At 40.6% G+C, this 25,415-nt stretch overlaps 1 long non-coding RNA gene across 1 annotated transcript; it reads right to left on the bottom strand.

Annotated features, from left to right (window-relative positions):
* Positions 1-200: 200 nt before the first annotated feature.
* On the bottom strand, positions 201-23,916 carry LOC122458641. Its single transcript, XR_006278743.1, has 3 exons — positions 23,851-23,916; positions 14,252-14,385; positions 201-2,709 (listed from the first exon to the last, which is right to left on the bottom strand). It is a non-coding gene; the product is annotated as an uncharacterized LOC122458641 (long non-coding RNA).
* Positions 23,917-25,415: the final 1,499 nt, after the last annotated feature.

The raw sequence follows: 25,415 nt of genomic DNA, 5'->3' as shown, positions 1-25,415 counted from the left end.
GGGGTGTAGGGTTTGGGAAGGATTTTGGGGGGAAAGACGTTTCCAAGTGGGCTCTTTCCCTGTTATATTTGTTAGACACTTTGTGGTGGCAGCAATAAAGTCCAAGGGCAAAACATAAAATGGTTTGTACCTTGGGGAAGTTTTACCTAAGCTGGTAAAAATAAGCTTAGGGGGTTTTCATACAGGTCCCCACATCTATACCCTAGAGTTCAGATTAGGGAAGGAACCTTGACACTTGTGTAGTACAAGCACATGGGGTGCAAGGGATAACAGTGTAGTGCCCAAGAGACTGGATGTATTATGCATCAATGGGGTAGAGTCAGGAAAATAATGCTTGTGTGCCTGGAGCAGCACTTGCAGCAACTTTGAAATGGTGCAATGTGAGTGCTCCCCCCATGCTGACCTGAGGACACGATCATATGCATAGGTGGCTGGAAGGACCCTGGATACATTCCTTACCATCTTGGGGCATTAAATGCATCCAGCAGAACTAGTCATTCTTCTCTATATACTGAAAGAGCACAAGGAGCAACAATATGGCTGCTTCTTCTGCTGGTAGAAAGGGGTTGAGGGAATAACGATAGATACCTTCTCATTTTCTTCCCTCAGTCCACACTAGCACGCACATACACAGTAGATGTAATTTGGCCCTAAAATTTTGTTCAGCACTGTTTTCAGCAAGACTAAATTTATACATTCCTAATTTTGCCCCCTTCTGTTTAGAAAATGAAATAACATTTTTCTTGGAAGTAAACAAGAACATTGTTCAGTGCCTATTTTTTCTTTTGTGTCCGTGTGGTCCAATTTTTTTATTGAAAGAAAGTTTATAAAATTGAATTTGGCAATAATTGTTGTTTTCATTTGTTTTGTTTCATGAATTAAATTGTTTTTTCATAGATTCAAAGGCCAGAAGGGACCACTGTGATCATCTAGTCTGACCTCCCTGTACAACATAGACCATAGAACTTCCCCAGAATAATTGCTAGAGCAGATCTAGTAACAAAAATATCCAATATTGATTTAATAATTGTCAATGATGGATAATCCACTGCAACCCTTGGTAAAGTACCCTCACTTAAAAAATTATGCCTATTTCCAGTCCGAATGTGTCTTAGATCAACTTCCAGCCACTTTCTTTTGCTTCTTTAAGAAGGTTTTTATTTTAAATCATGTCTCAGATACTTGGCCCAAGAAACAGAAACCAAATTGAATCCATTAATAGCCTCTTTTTTTTGGCTAAATATAGAATTGCATAACACATAAGACAACCATATGAAGTATTTCATCCATATATCTGTCCGCCTATGCTGTTCTAATTGATGAAATGAAGGCAAAAAATGTAAATCCAGGGACTCTTTACAAAAACACCAGCTAGCCCCACATTCTCAAATCAACATCCTTGACTTAATTTTCTCTGGCTCTGATAATTTCCTTTTAAAATGTTGATTTTAACTCCCTTATCTGATAGGTACAGTAACATACAGAAACATCCCTTTTTATAGTCCAGGACTTCATGCCTTGTTTAAATTCAATTTTAATGTTGTCTACAGTAAAAAGAAAAATCCTGCCATGCAACTCTCCTATAGAAATGGTATTTACCAACACAACATATTCACCATGCAAAGGAACATTTCACTGGCACATCTTGAGCATTTGCAATGCCAAAAAGAAATGACTATTATATATATAGCAGACTGGCCACACAGACACTGACCTTGGCAGTATTATGAGCGTAATTTTGGACAGCAGAATCAATTGTTTTTACATAATATTACTAATTCATTAGGTCTATTGGAGGTTGATCAGGAAGTGTTCACCAACCAAGACTATGCTGATTGACATTGCTTTTTGCCTGTGGAGAAGCCAGAGAATTTCAGGCCTGCTCTTCAAGGTTTGCAAGATATTGTCCAAACTATGGGGTTGAACATCTTATGCCAGAAGAGTAGGATCCAGAACCTCAGCAATGACTGGCAGAACCCCTGATGTAGTTGGGATCAAGCATCATGGAAAGCATTAACAAGTTCATCTACGTAAGCTGCAAGCAGCGTCCATATGTTTGCAGCAAACCACATATCCTCTGATGACTAGATCTTGCTGCCTTCTGCATGAGTCCATGTCTCGCTTATGGCCAGAAAAACAACTGTGCTCTGAGACAACTTTGTGCAAAATGCCATAATCTCACAGAGATCTCGTCATCCTCCAATCACTCACTACATTCAAAAGCAGCATTGCATGCTCTTCAGTCATGTCACCATGATGGACAAAAACACCCCTCCATATCTTGCTCTTAAACTTTCCATTGATGTGCACAGGGGTGCATACCTTGACTCTACCTGGTGTCACCCATGGGGCTGCCTCAGAGATTTGTGGATTCACACAATTGAGCCAGATCTGGAAACTTCGCTCTATGATGCCTGATATGATGCCATCATCCCATTGTTATTCTGTCTGGCGCAATGGTTCTCAGTAGATTATGTGCATTGATGACTAAATCAGGCATGTGAGCAGGTAACATTTCCCACTGGCTTCAAAACACACTCAACACATGCTTTATAGGTCAAAACTCCCCACTTCCTGGAGTTGACATGATTAATAGACAAAGGAACAACATAAAATTTAGTCCAAGACTCCTCCCTAGATTTGTCTGCTTCTATGGTTCCCAACTCAGGGCTGCTCATCTCATCTCCTGGTCTAAGATCCAAGATCCCACTGTGAAGGAGTAAAGAGAGGAAGGTAACTTGACTCAGAAATGAGAGGCAATTTGAGGTTTAGAGGGTAGGCTGGAGGAAGGCATGATGATGAGTGGGGAAAGGATACAACTGGCTTGCATTAACAGAGGGACTGAATATTAAATTAAGGAGGCGATATATTCAGTTATTATGTATGGCACTTGTTGAAGCCCTATCTGCAGAACTCTGAACAGATTAAAGCATGAATGAAATGGTGCTTACATGATTATGGAAATGACATCTGGCTTTGCTTTTGAAGGAGGAAAATTTTGGGGGCATGGTAAAAATCCAGAAAGATGAGATTAAGATAAAGCAAAAGGGAGGAAGCCAGTTGATCCCTATAGCCTTTACCCTCTGCTAATATATCTTGTATTCTGATAAAACAGAACAGGCAGTATGATTCCTAACAATTTTAGCAGAATTATACATAGCAAATATAAGGCTGAAAGCCAAGTAAATTTAACACCCAGGAAGTGAAATAATCACTATGAAATGCATTGCCTGGAATGCCATCTTGTTTTTTATTAAATTTACATCCAAATGTATAGAAGAGAGTATGTGTACTGGACATGATAGTCAGAGCCAGGTCCCAGGAATTTAGATAGAATAGGAGCTTTAGCTCATAAATAAAACATTGATGGTTGTCACTAATATCCCGTTTATGCCCACACTTCTAAATTAATTTCATAAATCAGTATATAGTTAGTGTCACCTGAATACAGAGCTAGACCCTCAACTGGTGCAAACTGGCATAGCTCCACTGTCTTCAATGAATGTATATTGATTTACACCAGCTGAGAATCTTCCCCCACATTCTCTGTATATCACTCGCTCTTTGTGTGATATGAAACAGTGACTGATATACAGAGAACAGGGCGTGGATTGATAATGAAAATGGAAGGTTAGAATCGGACAACACAAAATAAAAATTAGCAGCATTAAAATGATCAAAGAGAAAGCGAGGTTAAACTCAGTTTTATTGCCAATACTCCTGTGATTCTGGATTATAATGTGAAGAGGCAGCTCTTAATAACCTCAGCATCTTCAGTTCATAGCACTCTTAATTAGTTGAAATTTTGACCTCTTAAATCTAAATCAAGTTGTTAAACATTACAAATATGGAAAACTGCTTAAATTGGTCTTTATTTTGGCTGGACACCAGCTTGATCTCTGGATTTCCCTATTTTCAGCTGTTGTAAACAGGGTAGTTCTAACTAGTAAAGTCTGACTGAGCCCCCCTAGCTTTGCTGTTCAACCAAAGGGTTCTAGTGCTGAGGGTTGCAACCCTGAGATCTCCCCATTGGCTTCCCAGTGGCTGGCTGCAATTTGTCTCACCAGAAGCAATGGTTTGCCCTGACCACTGTAGGCTGCTGGAATACTTGGTACTGGGCTGCCTGCAGCTGCTTCTCTTCCTTCTGGAGGGAGATGCTCTCTCTCAGTACTTGACTACTCTTGAATTAACAATTGTTGACCGACACAATTAAAAATTCTAATGAAGACAATGACACAATTGCATCAGCAGTTAAATGTTTGATAAATATCATGTGTTGAAGTGTCAATTGTCTTGAAGTGTCAGCAGACCCTGGGATATCTGGATCCAATTCAGTGGGGGCCTTGAATACTAGAAAAGATCTTTGAATTAGACTGTGTCCTCAATAAGGAACTATCCTGGAGAATGGAGCATTAGAATGATGTGCTCTCAGCAACCTGTGTTGCTAAGCAGACAGGCAGCTGGTTTTATATCAGCTGGAACTTTTCCATATCTGTGTCTTTATTCCTAGATAAAATGCACTGCAAAAATCAACAGATGTCATGAACGTGTGGTGCACTGTGTCCAGGTCTGAGTCCAATGGAGTGGGATGTGAATTTCTGGCTAGTCACAGGTGACAGTGGAAGTTTTGCAGATCTTGAATCTAATAATTGATACCATACTTTGAGAATTCATAGTGTTTTTTATGTGGGTGTTTTAATCAGGAACGTATAGTTCCAATAACAGATTGCATTTCAAAATAACTGAAAAATCTCCCAAAGGAATAGCGAACTGATGAGAATTCATTAGTTAGGCAGAGTGACAAGCAGCAAGCTATTTTTATAATGACAGGCATAAGGGCAAGTTGTGAATGAAAGTCAACTAATCTATATGAATTATTTAAAATGAGATCAGATTAAATGTTAATCATCCACTGTGTTGTATAGTAGTTGTTTTTATTCACTATTAATTTCCAGTACTCTGCATTTATTTAACATTGTATTTTTTCCATGGATGAGTAAATCCAGTGCAACTGTGGGCAAAGATGTGCCTCCTGTCTCCTTATTGTTTAGATACTGTGGTGATGGGCTTTCTAGAAATCTCTATGATAGAAAAGGATAAAACAAAAATGAATGCTTCTCCATTAACTGGTTAATTAGAGGCGCTAGAAGTTGTGCAATAAACACTTGTCCTGCTGGGCCATATTCAGAAATACTTCACCTTTCCCTTCCCATTCAACCACTGAGAAAACACGAGTGACATACCTCTGATATACATCCTATTGGCAGATGAAATTTGTTTTTTAGGAGACTTTCATGAATGTTTACAGAATTCTGATACAACACAATTCTGTTGTACGTTACATTGCTCCATGGCTTATGCTGTTGCATATGCTATCTCCTCACAAGGAATGCTTTGGCATATAACTATAACCATAGCCTATTCTGGCAAAAGACCCCTGGTGTGCACAGCGAAACTGACAAAGCTTGGCTTTGTACAGGTATAGTAACACCCCCAGTGAAACAAATGATACTTGTAAAAACATAGTTTGATAGGGCTTACTTCCATGACCTTTTAGAGAAGGGGTGGAAGAGCCAATTATTGCACCTCAAGTATCAGAGGGGTAGCCGTGTTAGTCTGTATCCACAAAAACAACGAAGAGTCCAGTGGCACCCTAAAGACTAACAGATTTATTTGGGCATACGCTTTCATGGGTAAAAAAACCCCACTTTGCATCTGAAGAAGTGGGTTTTTTATCCATGAAAGCGTATGCCCAAATAAATCTGTTAGTCTTTAAGGTGCCACCAGACTCCTAGTAATTATTGCACCTATGACTGATTGCCTACAGGCTGAGGGTGGGGAGCTTAGCACCTATGTCTTATAAGGAACTCGAGGAAACTCAGTAGAGAAAGAGTCTACACAGGAGATAAGATTCTCCTGTAGAGAGAAACTTACAGGGAATAGGTCAGAGTCATGGGGGATGCCCTGCAATAGGGCTTAACCAGACAAGAAACCTGATGGGGAGATCCACAGGAAGCTGGTTAGACAGCTGTGGAGGGAGGTAAGGTCAATAAAAGTACTTCAGTGGAGCCTGAGAGGGGTGGAAGATTTATTAGCTCAGCAGAGAAGGAAGAGGCAAATGGCCAATAGATGGTGCTGGAGATGAGAATCCCTTTCAGCATCGCACCCTGACACAAGAGGGTGCTATGGGTGATGAGTGCACTACTTTACACAGTTTTGCCAGTTTAGCTGCATCTATGCTACAGACTCCTGTTGACACAGCATTAATGCTGAGGGATCACACCTCTTCACATGCTTGACCAATGTAGCTTTACCAGCAGAAGTCCTTTGTGTGGATGCAGTTTTACCAGCAAAACTGTGCTTTTGCCAGAATAGCTTGTTTTGCTCATGTGGGGCAGATTTACTATATTGTTACAAAGAGCAGTTTTACTGCTATAGCTGTGTCCATGCTTGGAGGGCTTTGCTGGTAGAACATACCTATAATGGTAAAGCACTATAAACATAGCCTCAGTCTCTTTCATGCAGGTCTGCCATACATAATTATTTCCCTGTGTTTTTTAATAGAGGAAGCTGGATCTTGCAGCAGCTGGGTAGGGGTCACTGGGAAATGTATGGCACTTCATGAAATGTAGGGAGTTGGATGGAGATTGTAAATACATCAATTGGATATTTTTGTAAAAATAAATTGTAAGAAAATAGTTCTATGTTGGCTTTTAAAGTATTCTGTTAGATTTCAGAGTTAACGATCCACTCAGATGAATGAGGCAGTTGACACCTCTGAGAGCCACTGTTTCTGATTGCTTATAGACTCAGAAAGACAAGGTTGCCTGATTTTACCCTCTGTTCCCACCTTCCATGCTTTTCTTCAAAACCAAGAAAACTGAAAATTTGGATTTAAAAAATTAGAGATTGTTGCATACTCCTACTGCAAGGGAAGGATTCTACAACAAATGTGAAAGCTGTGGGGCCTTAACTGTGTTCGATGAATTATTCACTGTTCACAGTGTGTGATCGATATTCTCTTTGTTCATCCTTTGCTCTCAGTCTCTTCAGCTATTACTGTCAATCTTTTTTTCTGCTTCTTGCATAACATGCTCATTTTTTTGTTATCATGTTTTCAAATAGAAAACCGAGCATAGTTATTTAAATTTCAGCCATTCTGGAGTCATTACTTACCTACTCACCTTTCACATTTTTCTAGCTGTTCTATCTTTCCGTAATGTTGTTCTTTTTTTCTGAATACAACCCTTTCTTATTTCCTTTGACTCCATTATCTGGCATAATTTAATCTTACTTTTTTTCATTCCTTATTTTATATCTGTATTCCTTGACAGCTAGCTTACATCTGTTCCTTCCAATCTTCCCTCTCTTCCATTTCCTATACAGTTCCTTTTTGCATTTCAGTTATTTCATTTGCCCTCCTTTCACTAATGTGGCTTTCTAAAATATGTATTACATGTTAGTGATGTTAGTTTTGGGGCTTCCAGTATCATGTCTTTTTTTTAAGTTTTCCTTTTCTCTACCACCTGTCTAACTAGTACTGTGTCCATTTTACACAGCAATGTATGCTTTAAGGGGTCTTAATCTCCTGATGTGGCTATTCATTCCTGTAGTCCATCTTTGTGCTACAAATCCAATTGGTTTGTCCCCGAGCTGCTGCAAAATAGGTCTACACTTTTCTTTGATAATCTCTCCTCACTTCCATTCTCAACATATCTCTGAATGACTTAAACCACCCAGTGTCACACTATTAATTTATATTTTATATTTGCTCTGTAAGGGCCAAATCCAATCCTCACTTTTCTGGCTGCAGAGGGACTCTTGGCTGAGTTGCACTGTGCGAAGAGGGCATGGCTTAGCAGGGCTTGTCCAGGATGTGTGTGACATTGCTCTGTTGAGGCTCTCTCCACTGGAGTTTGGGGGCACAGTGGGCTGGGCTATGATCCCCTGATCCTCTACTACTTATTCCCCTGAGATTAGGGCCAACCTGAAATAGCTTCTGTAAAACAGCTACATAGCCACTGCAGGATTCCTTCCCCTTTTCCCCAGTAAACGTTCCTAGTGTTCTAGCTGGCTATTTATGCCAGGCACCAGAACAGGATTTATCCCTAAGGTTCTGATCCTGCCTTCATTTGAAATCAACAGAACTTTGGCTGTGAACTTCAGTGGGAGATAGACTGGGTTCCAAGTGCCTTATCTCCCCATTCTCTGTTTAACTATTACGAGTGGGTTCCTCATCCAATACATTCTCTGTCGTGTTAACCATTCTGCTATTATGTCTACATGAAAACTATCCTTTGGAAACTTTTGTTACCGTTACACCCAAATAACAAGATTAGGTATTTGAAGACTCAGTTTCATTGTCACACGTCTTGTTTTTTTTTTTTCATTTTGACATTGCATAATGATGAGTCTGTATTGCATAATGATGAGACTGCCAAATTTCTCTCTCTAAACTGGGGAGTGGGAGTTCATCTTCAGAACTTTCCAGATGCAAGAAAGCCTTAATCCAATACATTTCATGTTTAAATTTCACATATATAAAATGCAAAGAAATCCATTTGCAGGGAGAAGCTAAATATTTTGTAACAATGTTCAGGGGATAGTGACTTTTCCCCTCCCCCCATTCTAACAGAGAATTTTTTGAAAACAGACATCAAAAAGAATCCTAATGAAACCCTCGCCATAGCTCTGTGCATGAGCTGGCACAATACAGTCAAAATGTGATAGCAGTTTTCACATTGTTCTTCAAATGACTGTAAAGGACATAAATAATCAACAGCCTTATCTCCAGTGATAAACCACCTCGGAAGTGTAGGATTTTAATCTGTCCTCAAAAGATGAAAGTTGCACTTGCAAATGGAGTACGCTAACTGTGGTGAATCAAATGAAATGAAACTCCCTTGCTGTTCTAGAGAAACTTAGTGCCCTTGTGTGGGCAAACTACCAAATTCAGCTTAGCTGCAAGCAAAGCCAATTCTACTGAGTTCAATGGACTTGTTCCTCTTCTTGCCTGTGGCGAATTTGTCCAATAGTTTTCTTATATCAAAAAGATAATAGCCAATAGGATAATTCAGGAGCAGAATGATTTCTTGGCCTGTTTTAGGATAAATAAATAAATAAATACATAGAGTTAATCTGATGCAGCTGTTCAGTAGGGCAGGGTGGGGTAAGGGGGAAGCTATATAATAGTCAAGAAAGAGACAACATATTCAAACTTGAATCACTGTTGGTTTTTTGCAGTTTAGTAATGTGACTAGAATGTTAAGAGCTGGTTCTTTTGAAGATCTGGGATTTCAAGTGTCTTTCTAGACTAATGTCTGATCAGAAAACTCTTATAAAGTTATTTGTTACAATTGTACACCATTTAAGTGAATTTGACACTAAATAGCTTTCATTTAAAGGCCTGTTCTAGGTCAAACTGAAGTCAATGTGAATCTTTCCATTGTCCTCAGTGACCTTTGGACCAGGGACCACAAGAAGCAAAGAAAGAAACAGCATGTTCTACAGGAAACACAAACTTAATGAAAAAAATCTCTTCCTCAAGTACTTAAAGGTACTTAAAGGTAAACACCTCTTATTTATCTTTAAATAAACTGAAGTTTTGAAACAACATACATTTCTTTATTAGCTTGTGTAATTATAAAACACACTAATTAGTATATTCATGTCTTAACCCTGTTACCAAAATTATCAATATCTGAATCCTGATTAAATCTCGCTGGTGACTTTGCACTCTTTAAAAATGCAGATTATCAAAATTTTAAGACACACCTAGTCCCCTTATATCCCACTATCTTTGTAAGTTAAAGAATAGCTATTCCTGATCTTAAACTTTTCAAGTCTTCCCAGCAAAGAAACAAATCCCTTCTGTTCTGAGTGGATTTACAGTATGAGGAAAAGTGTGTTCACCTTCTAAATAAGTCTCTCATACACGAGGAATACAGAATAGACCAACATTTTATTCAGACATAAGGATCTGATTCTGATCTCACTAACCCCAGTGTAATTCAGAGGTGACTCTACTGAAATCAATGGAATCACAGCTGTGTAAAACCAGTGCAAGTGAGACTAAAAATCAGGCCCCAGTCCTTCTCCCACTGAATTCAACAGGCATTTTAACACTGACTTCAGTGGGACCAAAATTAGGCCTTTAAACATATAAGCAGGTGACTAAGCACTATAGCTACTAAAGAGCATACTGGATGAGTCAGTCTAAAGCATTGCATGCAATGCATTCATCACCCTATACCCCCTAGGTGAAATCCTGGATTCATTGAAGTCAATGGCAAAACACCCATTAACTTCAGTGGAGTCAGGATTTCATCCTTTGCTTTTCTTTCTCTGTCATGCTTTCCCCTTGATGTATTTCTTTTCCTTTTTACTAAAGAAGATTGGCTAGTATTTTTAAATTAAGATGATGATGATGACATGAGCTGCTGTTGGTGTTGGAGGAGTCTCTTCATGTTTTTTGAAAAGTGTGTCAGTGTCTAATGCCCTGGTAAGAAGCGTGGGTATTGCTCCTGATCTACTTTCCACAGTATGCTATGTGGTAGTAGTTGTCTATTTTATTCTTCATGATCACATCCATGATCCTGTCCTGAGCAACTGAAGGGGAAAGTATATCAGTTTGTCCCAAATGTACACTGTCTGGTGGAATCTTGAGGAAGAGGGATGGTACCATATATGTGGTTGACACTCTCCATTCCACAAGATGTGTGACCATTATCCATCCTGCCAGGGTCCAGTCCCGCAGATGTGAGTGAAGTTACACCTGGACGTGTTCTGGAAGACTGGACCCTTAACTTGCTTTTTTGACTGTCTGATTGTATTTTCTTTGAAATTACTTTTGAGCTTCAAATTGCCCATGTAGTAAAACAAGACTGAAAAATGTCAGACAAATCAAAACTGTTGAGATGAAACTAATAGAATAGACCCAGCCAATGTGATAATGCCAGACTTCTGTCAGCATCCATGAGACTAGTGGGCTCAGATGATGCATTGCACACTCAGGCACCTGCAACTGTTCGACCGTTAGGAGGATAGGTATGATCATAAGGAACAAACAAACATTTCAGTGTTAGACTCCGTCCTTCCTAACCATATTTACAAATTTGTACAACAAGATGATTTAAAAGATCAAGTGTGGTTTTAAAAAAAAATACAGAAGCAGCATTAGCATGAGTTTTTCAACCTTTGTCTTTGGAGCTTTGCAAAAACATTCTTTCAAATATATGTAGTTTTCTGGGATTTTTTTCCTCCTCAATCCCAGTTAATCATAGATAGTAGAGATTGCCCTAGGGATCTTGTCTATCTCCTTGCCAGTTCCATTTTTTCCTGATGATATTTTCATTGCTTTGTATAGTTGAGTTCTAAATGACTAATGTGCTTCCATGACTTCCTTAGGGAGATTATTCCACAATCTTAAATGAGTTTTTCTTTATATTTGGCCTACATTTTCCTTCTCTTATTTCTATTTCATTAACCCTTGTTACTGTGTCATTCCTTTAATACTTTAGGAAATTCTTTCTTCTCTGTGGTGTTTACACCCTTCAAACACAAAAGTAATTATGAAGTTCCTCCATGGTGACATTATTTAACCAAGGCAGACATCCTCAGTTCTCTTAGTCTTTCCTTTTAGTTACTCATTCCAATCCCTTAATCATGTTTGCTCTTCTCTGCATCTCCTCCAGTGTCTTTTTTTCCCCTCATGCGGAGGTGCCAAGAACCGAATGCAGCATTTCCAGAGCCAAGTAGAGGGATTGTCCCATAACATGATGCCTGTGTTTCTCTGCAAATTATCTTGATGGTAAAGAACTTGTTCTCAACCTGTTGCTTTGAGGCTGCATATCTGGAGCACAGCATGTGTCTGTATCTCAGAGATGACTTGGGATTGTCAGATTGTCAGCAGAGTGCTGCTTTATAAGAATATTACCACTGGTGCCCAAAACACTCTGAGGGCCTGATTGGGACCCAGTTAATGCACTTATGCATAGTAGAAGGATAAAGAGTCCCCTTTACTCCCCTGTACTGGTTACCCATATTGTGGAGACCCACCTCTGTGGGGATGGTGTTTTGTTCTTTTCAGGCATGATCTTCTTTTACACTGCATTTCTCATTGTGGTCTGAATGCCTTCCAGTAATACTTTAACTGATAAGATGGACTACATGTGACAGGAATTAGTCCCTTCATCCCAGGGAAGAATTGTGTGGGCAGGTTTTTTGGTATAACTTGTGTGTTCGTTCGGCTGTGAGTTTGTACTAGTGAAGGCAAGTTTGAAGAAGTGCCTCTTACAGAACTGGCTGAAAAAACTTGAGTTTCAAAATTCTTTGAGAGAAGGGACAAACTATTCACAAAGTATTTTCTGACCAACTGTAGTGCTTGCACATGGAACACAGGTGGTGAGGAATGGGCAGAGAAGGGTAGGGAGTACGCTGAACCAGCTCTTTAAGGCAGTACCCCTGTGCTAGATACAGAGCTGACAGATCACCCCTGCTGCCTTCTCTCCCTCCTCCCACACTCAGCAAGGGGAGAGTTGGGAACTTCCTGGAGTCAGCCAGATTCCTGCTCTGCTTCTGGGACAATGTGACTGTGCTGCCCTCTACACAACGATTGTGGTATAGCAACTGATAAACCCTAAACTGCACAGGGGATTCTGAATCAACAGAATGGAGACATCAGGATCCCTCCCTGTCTTTCGAAGCTGACAGAAAGGGGAAACGATAGAAAAACCATCCCAACAACCAGGAGTCTTTGTAAGTCTTTAGGAGGCCAAAGTACAGGGGATGGGAGGATTTGAAAAGAGAGGAAGTACCGTCAGTCAGAATTACAGACACACACAAAGGAATCTTGTCTTGATTACTGCTGCATTCTGATGAATCACTTGTTCCCCCACCTGTATACCTTCAAAATGCTGCTGCAAAGATCACTTTTCTGAGTCATTGCTTTGACCATGAAAACCCCCTCTCTTCTCCATCGGCATCCCTTTCTCCATCACTTCAAACTTAAACTACTTGTCTTCACTGTGAAGGCCCTTCACAGCTTATTCCCATCCTACCTGTTACATATCATATATCATCAAGACAGCAGCCGGTGCCTCCTTTCTGACAATGATGCCCATCTTGAATTTCCTATTTCTTGTGTTTTTTCCAAGATGCACCCTCCCGCTTTCTCACATCCTTCCCCTTATGCCTAGGCAAAGCTCTCTGTAAATAGCCACCAAAACACCTCCTTCTTGTCTTTGAAATCCTTCATTAAACCTGTTCTCCACTGATGCCTATAAAAATATCGACGATGATTACCAGCTAGTGTAATCACTACTTAATCACTACTTAATGCTGATCCATATCATCTCATTTCCTTGCATTCCCCCTATGTCCATCTGTCTCTACCTGTTCTTTCTTATCTTAGACTTAGGCCCCAATCTTGCGAACACTTACACATGTGCTTAACTTCAGCAGTCCCAAATGCTTCAATGGGGCTACTCCTTGATAATAAAGTTAAGCTTGTGCATAAGTCCTTGTGTACACCACATACCTCCTGGGTGTGGTGTTATGTCCCATCTAGTGGCACTGACACTTAGAAATTATGAGTCTGCTTTTAGCTCATGCAGTAGAGCTTTATGCACTAAGCTCCAGAGGTCCCAGGTTCAATCCCACCCAGTATTACACTTGCAGATTGCTACCTTAGATTGGAAGCTATTCAGGGCAAGCATTGTCTTTGCTATATGTTTGTACAGCGCCTAGCACAATGGGACTGTGACAGGGTGCTGGGCAAAGAATTGCAGATTCAGCCCTCTGTCATGCCCACTCCTCATTGGGGGAGCAAATTAGAGCAGGCTTGAGATAACCTGGCCCTAATTGGGGAGATGAAGACAGCTGCTACCTAATTAGCCTGGGGCTGCCTAAAAACCTCAGGGGAAGGAAGCCAGGGGGAGAACAGAAGGAAAGGGAAAAGGTAGGGAATGGAACTAGGGAGGTAGCTCTCCCTTCCCTCCTGCCTGCAGACAGAGAAGGGTTACTTGTTCATGGTAAAACAGTGGTGCGAACAAGCCTGAGAATAAAATGCACCAGTGGTTACTAAATCCAGGGTCTCCGAGTGACTTTTGTGAATCTAGCAGAGGAAGAAGCCAAGGGGGCCCTGCCACACCCTGTTACCTCTAAGCACCACTATAATACAAAGATAGTAAATTGTAATGCCATGTGTTAGGATGTTTGTGTCATAGTGCTGCAATTAATATATGCTGCTCACATGATGACATAGTGTCATAATCCAACTGGACATCTCACTGTAATTCTTTCTGCAACTCCATTCACTGACAAAGGGGCTCTCCAGTTCTGCAGGGCATACAGATGATTTCCATTAACTTCTTCTTTCAGCAAAATCTGGATGAAAGGGATAAAATAAATTTTCAGTTCTCAAGAGTTGAGAACTCCTTTGCCAAAAAAAAAAAAAAGAGGATTGTGAGTATAATGATCTATCACCAAAAACCGTCATTGAAATAAAGCTCTTTTAAATGTTTGAGAAAAGGATGCAAAAGATTGTCTGAAAGGACTAACAACAATAGAATTTACAAAACCCTGACTCTGTTAAGGGTATCTAAAGACCTAGTAATAGACTTGTAAATTTATTTTTTCATTCCATTTTCTCTAGATATTCTAGTTATGAAGTGTGTAAGTTCAGGTAGAACCTGTGTCCCTTTCATTCATCTCCAAAATACTAGCCACCTCACACACTTCAGTCTTTATAAAGGGAAGTTATTCATTTACTTAAGGTTTATTATATTTGTGCTCCATTACCCTTTCCCTGAATTCCAGCTGGAACTTGTCAGTCATTATGAACAGCCTGTTAAATCTCATGCCTGCAGCAACTCTTATCCAACGTTTCTGAATAAAATAGAGTGAGACACCATTATGTTCTACCAGGAACTTAACTATTGAATATGGGAGCATAGAATATTCAATGGGCCTTCTAGCTTAGTGCTCTGTCTTCAAGAGAAGCCTATATTAGATTCTTCAGAGCAAGTTGAGTGGGTGGGATGAAACATGATGCCTTTCTTATGAAGTGCTCAGCATTATACTGTGGGGGCTGAGATTCCTACCTGATTCTAGCTGGTTATCAGTTTATTCCCTGTATCATTAGATTTGATAACCCTAATAACTGTATCCTACCTAGTGACTGCAGATGCTAGTCTATTCTGGTTTTAATCTAATTACTTGTTTCAGTAATAACCTGGAATAACTCTTTCTGAATTATTCCTGCCCATCTATGCTCTGCCAAGATTCTAATACCAATTTTGCTTGTTCCTTTAGAGCATTTTCAGCTGGTTTTAGGCTATGTTTAATTTTCAGGTTCATGTGACAACATAACATTGGAGAAGTTGGGCAAATGACAATGATAAAGGACAAATGACAAAGGACAAATGATATTTTGTTTGTTCTGGTAAAATTCCACTTTTCCTAACCAAATTAAACCAATGTCTGTTCTACTTGCATGTAAAGACAACGTACAACTGCGATCCTGCAGAAATTTCTACATGAAGATGTTTTGGGGACTGGGATCCCTATTACTACCCACTTTCTTAAAGTTAAGTGAGTCTCCTCACAATGTGTTTGGGGAGAGGGTGGCTATGTGGTTACGGTCTGGGGCATTTAATGATGAATAACTACAGAAAATTATGTCCTCACTTCATATTGTATTTTTCTGTATTGGAGATTATGCATAGGCTACAATGACTACAACATCAACTCAACACCAAATAAATGTTACTATGTTTCCTGATAAGTGAATCTGGTAGTGACATGAAGGATTCCAGGGTCAGAAATCCCTATGTAGGTCTGATGGTTTGTTTATTTTCATAGGACTTTGTGTGGTTCATGAAGCCCCCTTTTCACCTATTTTTAGGCCATTTTTTTAATCACCATTGAATAAACTTTACCAAATATTTTAAAGGAAGCTTAGTGCTGAGAACTTCAAAACTTGCCACAGGTCCTGAACAGCTCCCTCTGCACACACCTTTACTGGTGCATAACTGGGGGTGGGCATCCAAAGTCCTTAGAGACAAAGCTGGGTCATGGGTGCTCTTCACCACATCATCCATCTGAAAATCTGTGGGGATTCCCTGACATAATCTGATCCCTCTTTGCATTATTTTAGGTGATGGCCCCTCTTAGGGTGACCAGAAAGCAAGTGTGTAAAATCAGGACAGAGGGTAGGGGTAATGGGTGCCTATATAAGACAAAGCCCCAAATATCAGGACTGTACCTATAAAATCAGGACATCTGGTCACCCTACCCCCTCTGCTGAATGAAGTTCCTAAAAGGGGAGGTTGGGAGCAGTTTCAAACAGGTTTTTCATTTGTGCATGGCTCCTCGAGGTGACGGTGTCCTCTGAAGCTGTGTGAAAGTGCTTGCTTTTTGTGATTGTCCCATTATCCACAAGTTTAGGAGGAGAAGCTCCTTGCCTGTTTCCTGGGAGACTGGGGTGGAGGGAAAAAGAAGGGAAACTCTACTGCCTCTCAGACTTATGAGAGAACAACCTTACTTTCCTGTCCTTGGGTTATATAATACTTGTAAGCAACACTTACAAACAGCCACTTCCTTAGGAACATCTCTTTGTAAATTGTTGTCCCCTATTCACTTGTCACCAAAAGGCTCAGTTTATGTCTGTGTCCCATATACCAGAAGAGGAAAAGAGAACTTGCTCTGGGGACTGGAAGTCTGATCTGTTGTGTAATCCATAGTTTAAAGAATGCTTTGGTCTCAAAATACTCTGTTTTCACCATGTGTCTTCAAATTACTAACCTTTCGTCTTATCTACATAAGGCTATTGAAAAATATCCTTCCCATCAATTCCTTACAGCACCTCTTATAATTTATTTTTATTTCTTAAGAGTTATTCTAATAAACTTCATAATGCTGCTGCTTATAAAATAGCCTCTTCACCAGCAATCTAAGAATTAAAAGCTAACCTGACATTTGTTGTGTTGTGGGAACATCGGGGCTATTCGTAGCGTTGGAATGGAATAAATTATACTAAACATCTGCATTCCAGATAATTAATTCATTTGATGGACACAAAACACCCACCCAGAATTTACCTACTTGTGTTTTACAAGAAATGAATGTTGTCTTACAGTTCCCTGATTTTATGGGCCAGTCTGCACTGTCTCTAGCCTTTGCCCTCTCCCTAGGACCAGCATGAGTTAGAGCAGCCAAGGGGACTTATGCTAGCTAAGGAATGCTGCCATAGAGCTCTTCCCTGTCTCTGATTTACCCTTTCCTTTCTCCTGACATGCCCCCTGTGCTATGGGTGTAGTGCACCGGTAACTGGTTCCACCAGCTGAGAATTCCCCTCCACTTCAACTTCCACTGCTGGCACTGCACAGAATCTCACCCCATGTCTTTTCTCCAACCCGTCGAGGAAGGGAAGGTGTTCGAGGATTGGGGGAAGATTATATTTTAATTTTTTCTGGCTTGTGTCTGTGAACCGATAGTTCAATATGTGATATTCAGAAAACTTAATGCTGTGAAATTTAATCGTTATGTGAACCCACCCAAGAGATGGGATGGTATTGATTTTAAATGTTTAAATATGTGGGTATAAAGTTTTAATTCTCTATGCTGTCTTAGGCACAATTCAGAGGGAAATGGTCAATTGAATCAAAGTTGTTGGTATTGCAAAATACAGTTGGATAGAAACACATTAGAGACAAATATAGAACTGTTAATGATTGCAAAGGAGAGAATAATTCAATTTGTGTTGAAATAAACACAAAAAAGGTATTTTTTCTGGCTATAAAAGTATGTTCATTGAATTTGTTAACTGAATATAACATCTTTTGTGTTTTGAAAGAAGAGATAAGCAGTTTTTCCCAGAATAAATGGAGTGTAAATGATTTCTCTGCTTGTTTAAGTGCTATTTGCTATTTTGCTATGCTTATGAGAAATGTGTGGAGAAACTGAGGGTGAGAATGTCAAGTTTTAAGGTGTGGTGTCATTTACATGCAGCATACTAGATACTTTCACATGAGTGAAGTATTATTAACACAGCACACTGATTTTTGCATGCGCACATTGGACTCTATTGTCCATATTATTCCATTACAGTTCAGAAAAGATGTGAAAAAAATTGGAGAAAGTCCAAAGGAGAGCAACTGTGATGGGGTGCCTGCCCCACACTGGGCTCTAAGAGGTTAATAGAGTCCTAGGAAGACTGTGCAGGAGGAAGCCAATCAGAGAAGGGCCAAGGGAGCAGCCACTCAGGGCCTGACAGGCCACTATAAGAAGAGCTGCAGGGCAGAGCAGCTTCAGTCACTCTCTGGAGCTTGAAGAGGAAGAAGGACTGGCTGATTTGCAGGTTGAAGGCAGATCTGGACAGATCATTGCTGCAGGTAGAGATGTGAAGAGCTACAGGCAGCTCCTGGTGGGCTGCGGGGATCTGCAGGCTGAGGCAAGGGCAAAGAGGGTGCTGGGGCTGTGGGGAAGAGGCCCAGAGAAATCTACTGAGGAGTCAGAGGGACTGCAGCAAGCAGCAGCCTTTTACAGGATCAATCTTCTCTCCCACCCCCCACTCACCAGTGAGGAAGTGGCTAGACAGACTGCAGTTGCCACTGAAAGAAGTGGCTAGACAGGACTGTAGAGATGTCCCCGGAATGGGTGAGCACAGAGTGTGATGTGGCTGGAGGGCTATGTCAATGAAGAGGACACCATGGTCCTTGGAGGGAAATGGGTCCAGCAGCAGAAGAAGTGATGGGTGGAGCATCACCAGAGCAGGGCACACTGGCTACCAGAGCTAATTCCCCTATTGGCTATGTGGAGGCACTGGCGTGGTGACTGAAACCCATTACAGCAACAAAAATGATTAAAAGTCTAGAACAGTGGTTCTCAACCAGGGGTACATGTACCCCTGGGGACACACAGAGGTCTTCCAGCATATCATCAACTCATCTAGATATTTGCCTAGCTTTATAAAGGCTACATAAACACTAGCGAAGTCAGTACAAGCTAAAATTTCATACAATGACTTGTTCATATTGCTCTATATGCTATACACTGAAATGTAAGTACAGTATTTATATTCCAAATGATTTATTTTATAATGAGAAAGTAAACAATTTTTCAGTAATAGTGTGCTATGACACTTCTGTATTTTTATGTTTGATTTTGTAAGAAAATAGTTCTAAGTGAGGTGCAACTTGGGGGTCCACAAGACAAACCAGACTCCTGAAAGGGGTATAGTAGTCTGGAAAGATTGAGCCACTTGTCTGGAAAACATGACCAATGAGGAAAGAATGAAAAAACTGGGGTTGTTCTGGAGAAGAGAAGACTGAAGGGGGACATAACAGTCTTTAAGTACAGAAATGGTTGTTATAAAGAAGATGGTGATAAATTTTTCTCTTTGCCTTTTGTCCTGTTCTCAGTGGATAATGAGCTTAAATGGCAGCAAGGGAGGTTTAGGTTAAACATTAGGAAAAACTTCCAAACTGTAAGGGTGGTTAAGCATTGGAACAAATTACCTAGGGAAGTTGTGGAATCTCCATCATTGAAGGTTTGAATAATAGGTTAGACAAAGGCCTATCAAGGATGGTCTAGATAATATTTAGCCCTGTCTCAGTGCAGGGGACTGTACTAGATCTACAGAGGTCCCTTACAATCCTATATTTTGATTTTGTGCATAGTTGGGATTAGCATCCTCGTTCTTCAACCTTTACTGCTTGAGCTGAAAATATCTCTTAGCAATAGATTCCTTATCATACCCCAATCTAGTACATTACAAAGTCATAGATCCACTAGTGGTACTAGATACTACAGAGGACACAGTGGGTATGGGATTACAATGTCACCCCTTTCTATTCTATTGAGAATCTGTACCTGAAATAACATGGGGAAATAGTTTTACTTTATGGAATGACTCATCCACTCCCAGCCTCTATTCAAGCCTAAGTTAATTGTATCCAGTTTGCAAATTAATTCCAATTCAGCCGTCTCTCGTTGCAGTCTGTTTTTGAAGTTTTTTTGTTGAAGGATAGCCACTCTCAGGTCTGTAATCGAGTGACCGGAGAGACTGAAGTGTTCTCCGACTGGTTTTTGAATGTTATAATTCTTGACGTCTGATTTGTGTCCATTTATTCTTTTACGTAGAGACTGTCCAGTTTGACCAATGTACATGGCAGAGGGGCATTGCTGGCACATGATGGCATATATCATACTAGTAGATGCGCAGGCCTCTGATAGCGTGTGGTTGATGTGATTAGGCCCTATGATGGTGTCCCCTGAATAGATATGTGGACAGAGTTGGCAATGGGCTTTGTTGCAAGGATAGGTTCCTGGGTTAGTGGTCCTGGTGTGTGGTTGCTGTTGAGCGTCTGCTTCAGATTGGGGGGCTGTCTGTAAGCAAGGACTGGCCTGTCTCCCAAGATCTGTGAGAGTGATGGGTCGTCCTTCAGGATAGGTTATTTCTCCCCCCACCCCACTCCTCACTGTTCCTCAGACGTTCTTGTTAACTGCTGGAAATGGCCCACCTTGATTATCACTACAAAAGGTTTTCCTCCTTTCCCCCCTCTTTCCTGCTGGTAATAGCTCATCTTAAGTGATCACTCTCCTTACAGTGTGTATGATAAAACCCATTGTTTCATGTTCTCTGTGTGCGTATATAAATCTCCCCACTGTATTTTCCACCAAATGCATCCGATGAAGTGAGCTGTAGCTCACGAAAGCTTATGCTCTAATAAATTTTAGTCTCTAAGGTGCCACTAGTACTCCTTTTCTTTTTTGCAAATACAGACTAACACGGCTGCTACTCTGAAACCTGTTATTATGCAAGGCACTGAATTTAGCTGTATGGAGTGGAAATCTATCAACTTCATGAAAAAACTTGCACAGATACAGAAAGACATCATCTTCCTCTCCAAATGCAAACAGATGGACAGCATACCAAAAGGACTGAAGGTAAAGAATCCATTACAATCTACATACCACACAGACTATGCTGACAGCTTGTGCCACACACTCTCAAAGAAACTGTGGAACCACCTGATCAACATCCTCTACAGTGAACAGGGAAAGATTAAGAATGAGCTCAAAACTGGATACTCTCATAAAGAACCAACCTTCCACACAAACTTCCTTGTGGCTGGACTTTACAAAAACTAGACAAGCCATCTACATCACACACTTTGCTTCTCTACAAAAGAAAAAGGACACTAAACTCTTGAAACTACTACATGCCACAAGGGACCACAACAGTGGTTCCCTTAACCCACCCAGCAATACTGTCCAACTATACTCTTAGCCCAGCAGAAGAATCTGTCCTATCTCAGGGCCTCTTCTTTTGCCCCTCCACCCCCACGAACATGATATAGTTCTGTGGTGACCTAGAATCCTATTTTCGACATCTCCGACTCAAGGAATATTTCCAACACACCTCTAGCGAATGTATTAACCCACAGGGACCTTCCTACCAACACTACAAAAAGAAGGATTCTGGGTTGACTCCTCCTGAAGGTCGAAATAACAGACTGGACTTCTACATAGAGTGCTTCTGCCGACGTGCACGGGCTGAAATTGTGGAAAAGCAGCATCACTTGCCCAATAACCTTAGCCATGCAGAACACAATGCCATCCACAGCCTCAGAAACAACTCTGACATCATATCAAAAAGGCTGACAAAGGAGGTGCTGTCGTCATCATGAATAGGTCAGAATATGAACAAGAGGCTACTAGGCAGCTCTCCAACACCACTTTCTACAAGCCATTACCCTCTGATCCCACTGAGGGTTACCCAAAGAAACTACAGCATTTGCTCAAGAAACTCCCTGAAAAAGCACAAGAACAAATCCACACAGACACACCCCTGGAACCCTGACCTGGGGTATTCTATCTGCTACCCAAGATCCATAAACCTGGAAATCCTGGATGCCCCATCATCTCAGGCATTGGCTCCCTGACAGCAGGATTGTCTGGCTATGTAGACTCCCTCCTCAGACCCTACACTACCAGCACTCCCAGCTATCTTCGAGACACCACTGACTTCCTGAGGAAACTACAATCCATCGGTGACCTTCCTAAAAACACCATCCCAGCCACTATGGATGTAGAAGCCCTCTACACCAACATTCCACACAAAGATGGACTACAAGCCGTCAGGAACAGTATCCCCAATAATGTCACGGCTAACCTGGTGGCTGAACTTTGACTTTGTCCACACCCATAACTATTTCACATTTGGGGATAATGTATACCTTCAAATCAGGGGCACTGCGATGAGTACCCGCATGGCCCCACAGTATGCCAACATTTTTATGGCTGACAATGCTTCCTCAGCTCTCATCCCCTAATGCCCCTACTCTACTTGCACTACATTGATGACAGCTTCATCATCTGGACCCATGGAAAAGAAGCCCTTGAGGAATTCCATCATGATTTCAACAATTTCCATCCCACCATCAACCTTCAGCCTGGACCAGTCCACACATGAGATCCACTTCCTGGACACTACAGTGCTAATAAGCGATGGTCACATAAACACCACCCTATATTGGAAACCTACTGACCGCTATTCCTACCTACATGCCTCTAGCTTTCATCCAGATCATACCATATGATCCATTGTCTACAGCCAAGCTCTACGATATAACCGCATTTTCTCCAACCCCTCAGACAGAGACAAACACCTACAAGATCTCTATCATGCATTCCTACAACTACAATACCCACCTGCTGAAGTGAAGAAACAGATTGACAGAGCCAGAAGAGCACCCAGAAGTCACCTACTACAGGACAGGCCCAACAAAAAAACAGAACGCCACTAGCCATCACCTTCAGCCCCCAACTAAAACCTCTCCAATGCATCATCAAGGATCTACCACCTATCCTGAAGGACGACCCATCACTCTCACAGATCTTGGGAGTCAGGCCAGTCCTTGCTTACAGACAGCCCCCCAATCTGAAGCAAATACTCACCAGCAACCACACACCACACAACAGAACCACTAACCCAGGAACCTATCCTTGCAACAAAGCCCATTGCCAACTCTGTCCACATATCTATTCAGGGGACATCATAGGGCCTAATCACATCAACCACACACTATCAGAGGCTCGTTCACCTGCGCATCTACTAGTATGATATATGCCATCATGTGCCAGCAATGCCCCTCTGCCATGTACATTGGTCAAACTGGACAGTCTCTACATAAAAGAATAAATAGACACAAATCAGACGTCAAGAATTATAACATTCAAAAACCAGTCGGAGAACATTTCAATCTCTCTGGTCACTCGATTACAGACCTGAGGGTGGCTATCCTTCAACAAAAAAACTTCAAAAACAGACTTCAACGAGAGACGGCTGAATTGGAATTAATTTGCAAACTGGATACAATTAACTTAGGCTTGAATAGAGACTGGGAATGGATGAGTCATTCCATAAAGTAAAACTATTTCCCCATGTTATTTCTCCCCCCACCCCATCCCCCACTGTTCCTCAGACATTCTTGTTAACTGCTGGAAATGGCCCACCTTGATTGTCACTACAAAAGGTTTTCCTCCTTTCCCCCCTCCTTCCTGCTGGTAATAGCTCATCTTAAGTGATCACTCTCCTTACAGTGTGTATGATAAAACCCATTGTTTCATGTTCTCTGTGTGCGTATATAAATCTCCCCACTGTATTTTCCACCAAATGCATCTGATGAAGTGAGCTGTAGCTCACGAAAGCTTATGCTCAAATAAATTTGTTTAGTTTCTAAGGTGCCACTAGTACTCCTTTTTCTTTTTTGTAACTGAAATATGGTGGAGCAAATACTGCATCTCCAAAAATGAGGTGTAAAGACTGGTCTGCAACACACTTACCTCAATGTTAATGAAGATGCCCTGTCTTCTTCTGTGCTTCATGGGCAACTCAGTGCAATGTTTTTCCCCTACAGTATACAGCTATGGTCCGTCCTGTGTTAATGCAGTGATAAGTTGCATAGTTAAAATAAACTTTAGGGGGAAAAAAATCAGGAAATGTTAGAGCAATATTAACTCAGCCATGCTCTACATCCTTAATAGTTTATGGTACAGTAAGCTTCCTATTTCCTGAGAAAAGGACTAGAATTTACCATGTAGGTGTAATGAGGTTTAGTGAATGTTGCTTTGGTAGTCTTACCTTTTTGTGGTTCCTGACTTTTTAAATTTAAACCCGATTACCTTCATGGTGTTTTAATATTGGCATTTATTTATTTTTACATTTAATAAATTGCAGATACACACAAGTGCTTATTTGACTTTCCATATATAGCCATAACTTCCATTGGCATTAATGCATATACCGAAAGAAGAACGGATCCTGAATAATTTATAAGGGGGAACAACAAACAAATGACTAAAGTATCAGACTAAAACAAGTCCATGGGTTCTGTATGGCTCAAGGGATAGTAATGAGATATGCAGCCTCTCACCTATCATGTCTAATCAACTACCTCATCTAGTTAATGCATCTCTGTTATCCCCTTAAAGCATACTTCTGAAATACATTATCAGCCATTTCTGTAAAAAAGCTGTTATAAGAATTGTCTCATCCTTTTTTTTTTAAAAGCACTTACCTTTTCAGACTGCATAGCTTACAGTTCTGAAAGCATCGTTCTTGAATATGTATTCTAACAGCCTTGTTTCATGTTTGCAGTTAACTTTAGAAAAAACTTAGTTTGTCCTAGAAATAGCAAATTACAGTAATCCACCAGGGTATAGTGAAACAAATGATATTTTCTGTGATGTCTACCTTAACTGTTAGCCTCTGAGCACTTCACTAAAATGGTCTGAGTCATCCTTTTTAAAAAGAGGGTGTGGTGAAAGAAAATGAACCACAAGTTGGAGATCCTGAGGCAAATGCAGACCAGTGCATATGGTACATCATTACAAGTCTGATTTTAATGAAGTTTTAGAGCTTTACATTTCACATCACAGTTGGTACTGATACACATTTTACTGTTACTGCCTTTCATTTGCCAAGTAAAGATAATTGATGGTTTTTACGTCGTGACTTTATAGATTTGGAAGCTTTCTATCTTTAACAATAATTTCTGTTTTGTGTTTTTGCTCATATTTATATAGATTTTTATATTATGTCAAACGATTTTCAAGTGGGCTTAAAATATAAATCAGCAAGGGGCAGATTCTGCTATGTTTATCCCTGCTGAGCAGTAATTTACTCCTCAAGTAGCATAAGTGACTGACAGAAGTGGCACTATCCATGGAGTAATAGTCTACTAGTCCTAAGGAAGAACGGAAATGTCCTAAGTGAGTTTTTCTTTTATTGTAAAATCATTCAGTATCTAATATATCACTATCACATAGCTGAATATTTGTACTTACTCATCCAACCCCATTTTGAATAGTCAATGAGGGGAGAGGGCTTTGGTTTTTAATGCACCCTG

The sequence above is a fragment of the Dermochelys coriacea genome, chromosome 2 (assembly GCF_009764565.3).
Source record: "Dermochelys coriacea isolate rDerCor1 chromosome 2, rDerCor1.pri.v4, whole genome shotgun sequence".
In the NCBI taxonomy this organism is placed as follows: domain Eukaryota; kingdom Metazoa; phylum Chordata; order Testudines; family Dermochelyidae; genus Dermochelys; species Dermochelys coriacea.
The sequence above is the reverse complement of the archived record's forward strand: the minus strand, read 5'-3'. Positions and strand labels throughout refer to the sequence as shown.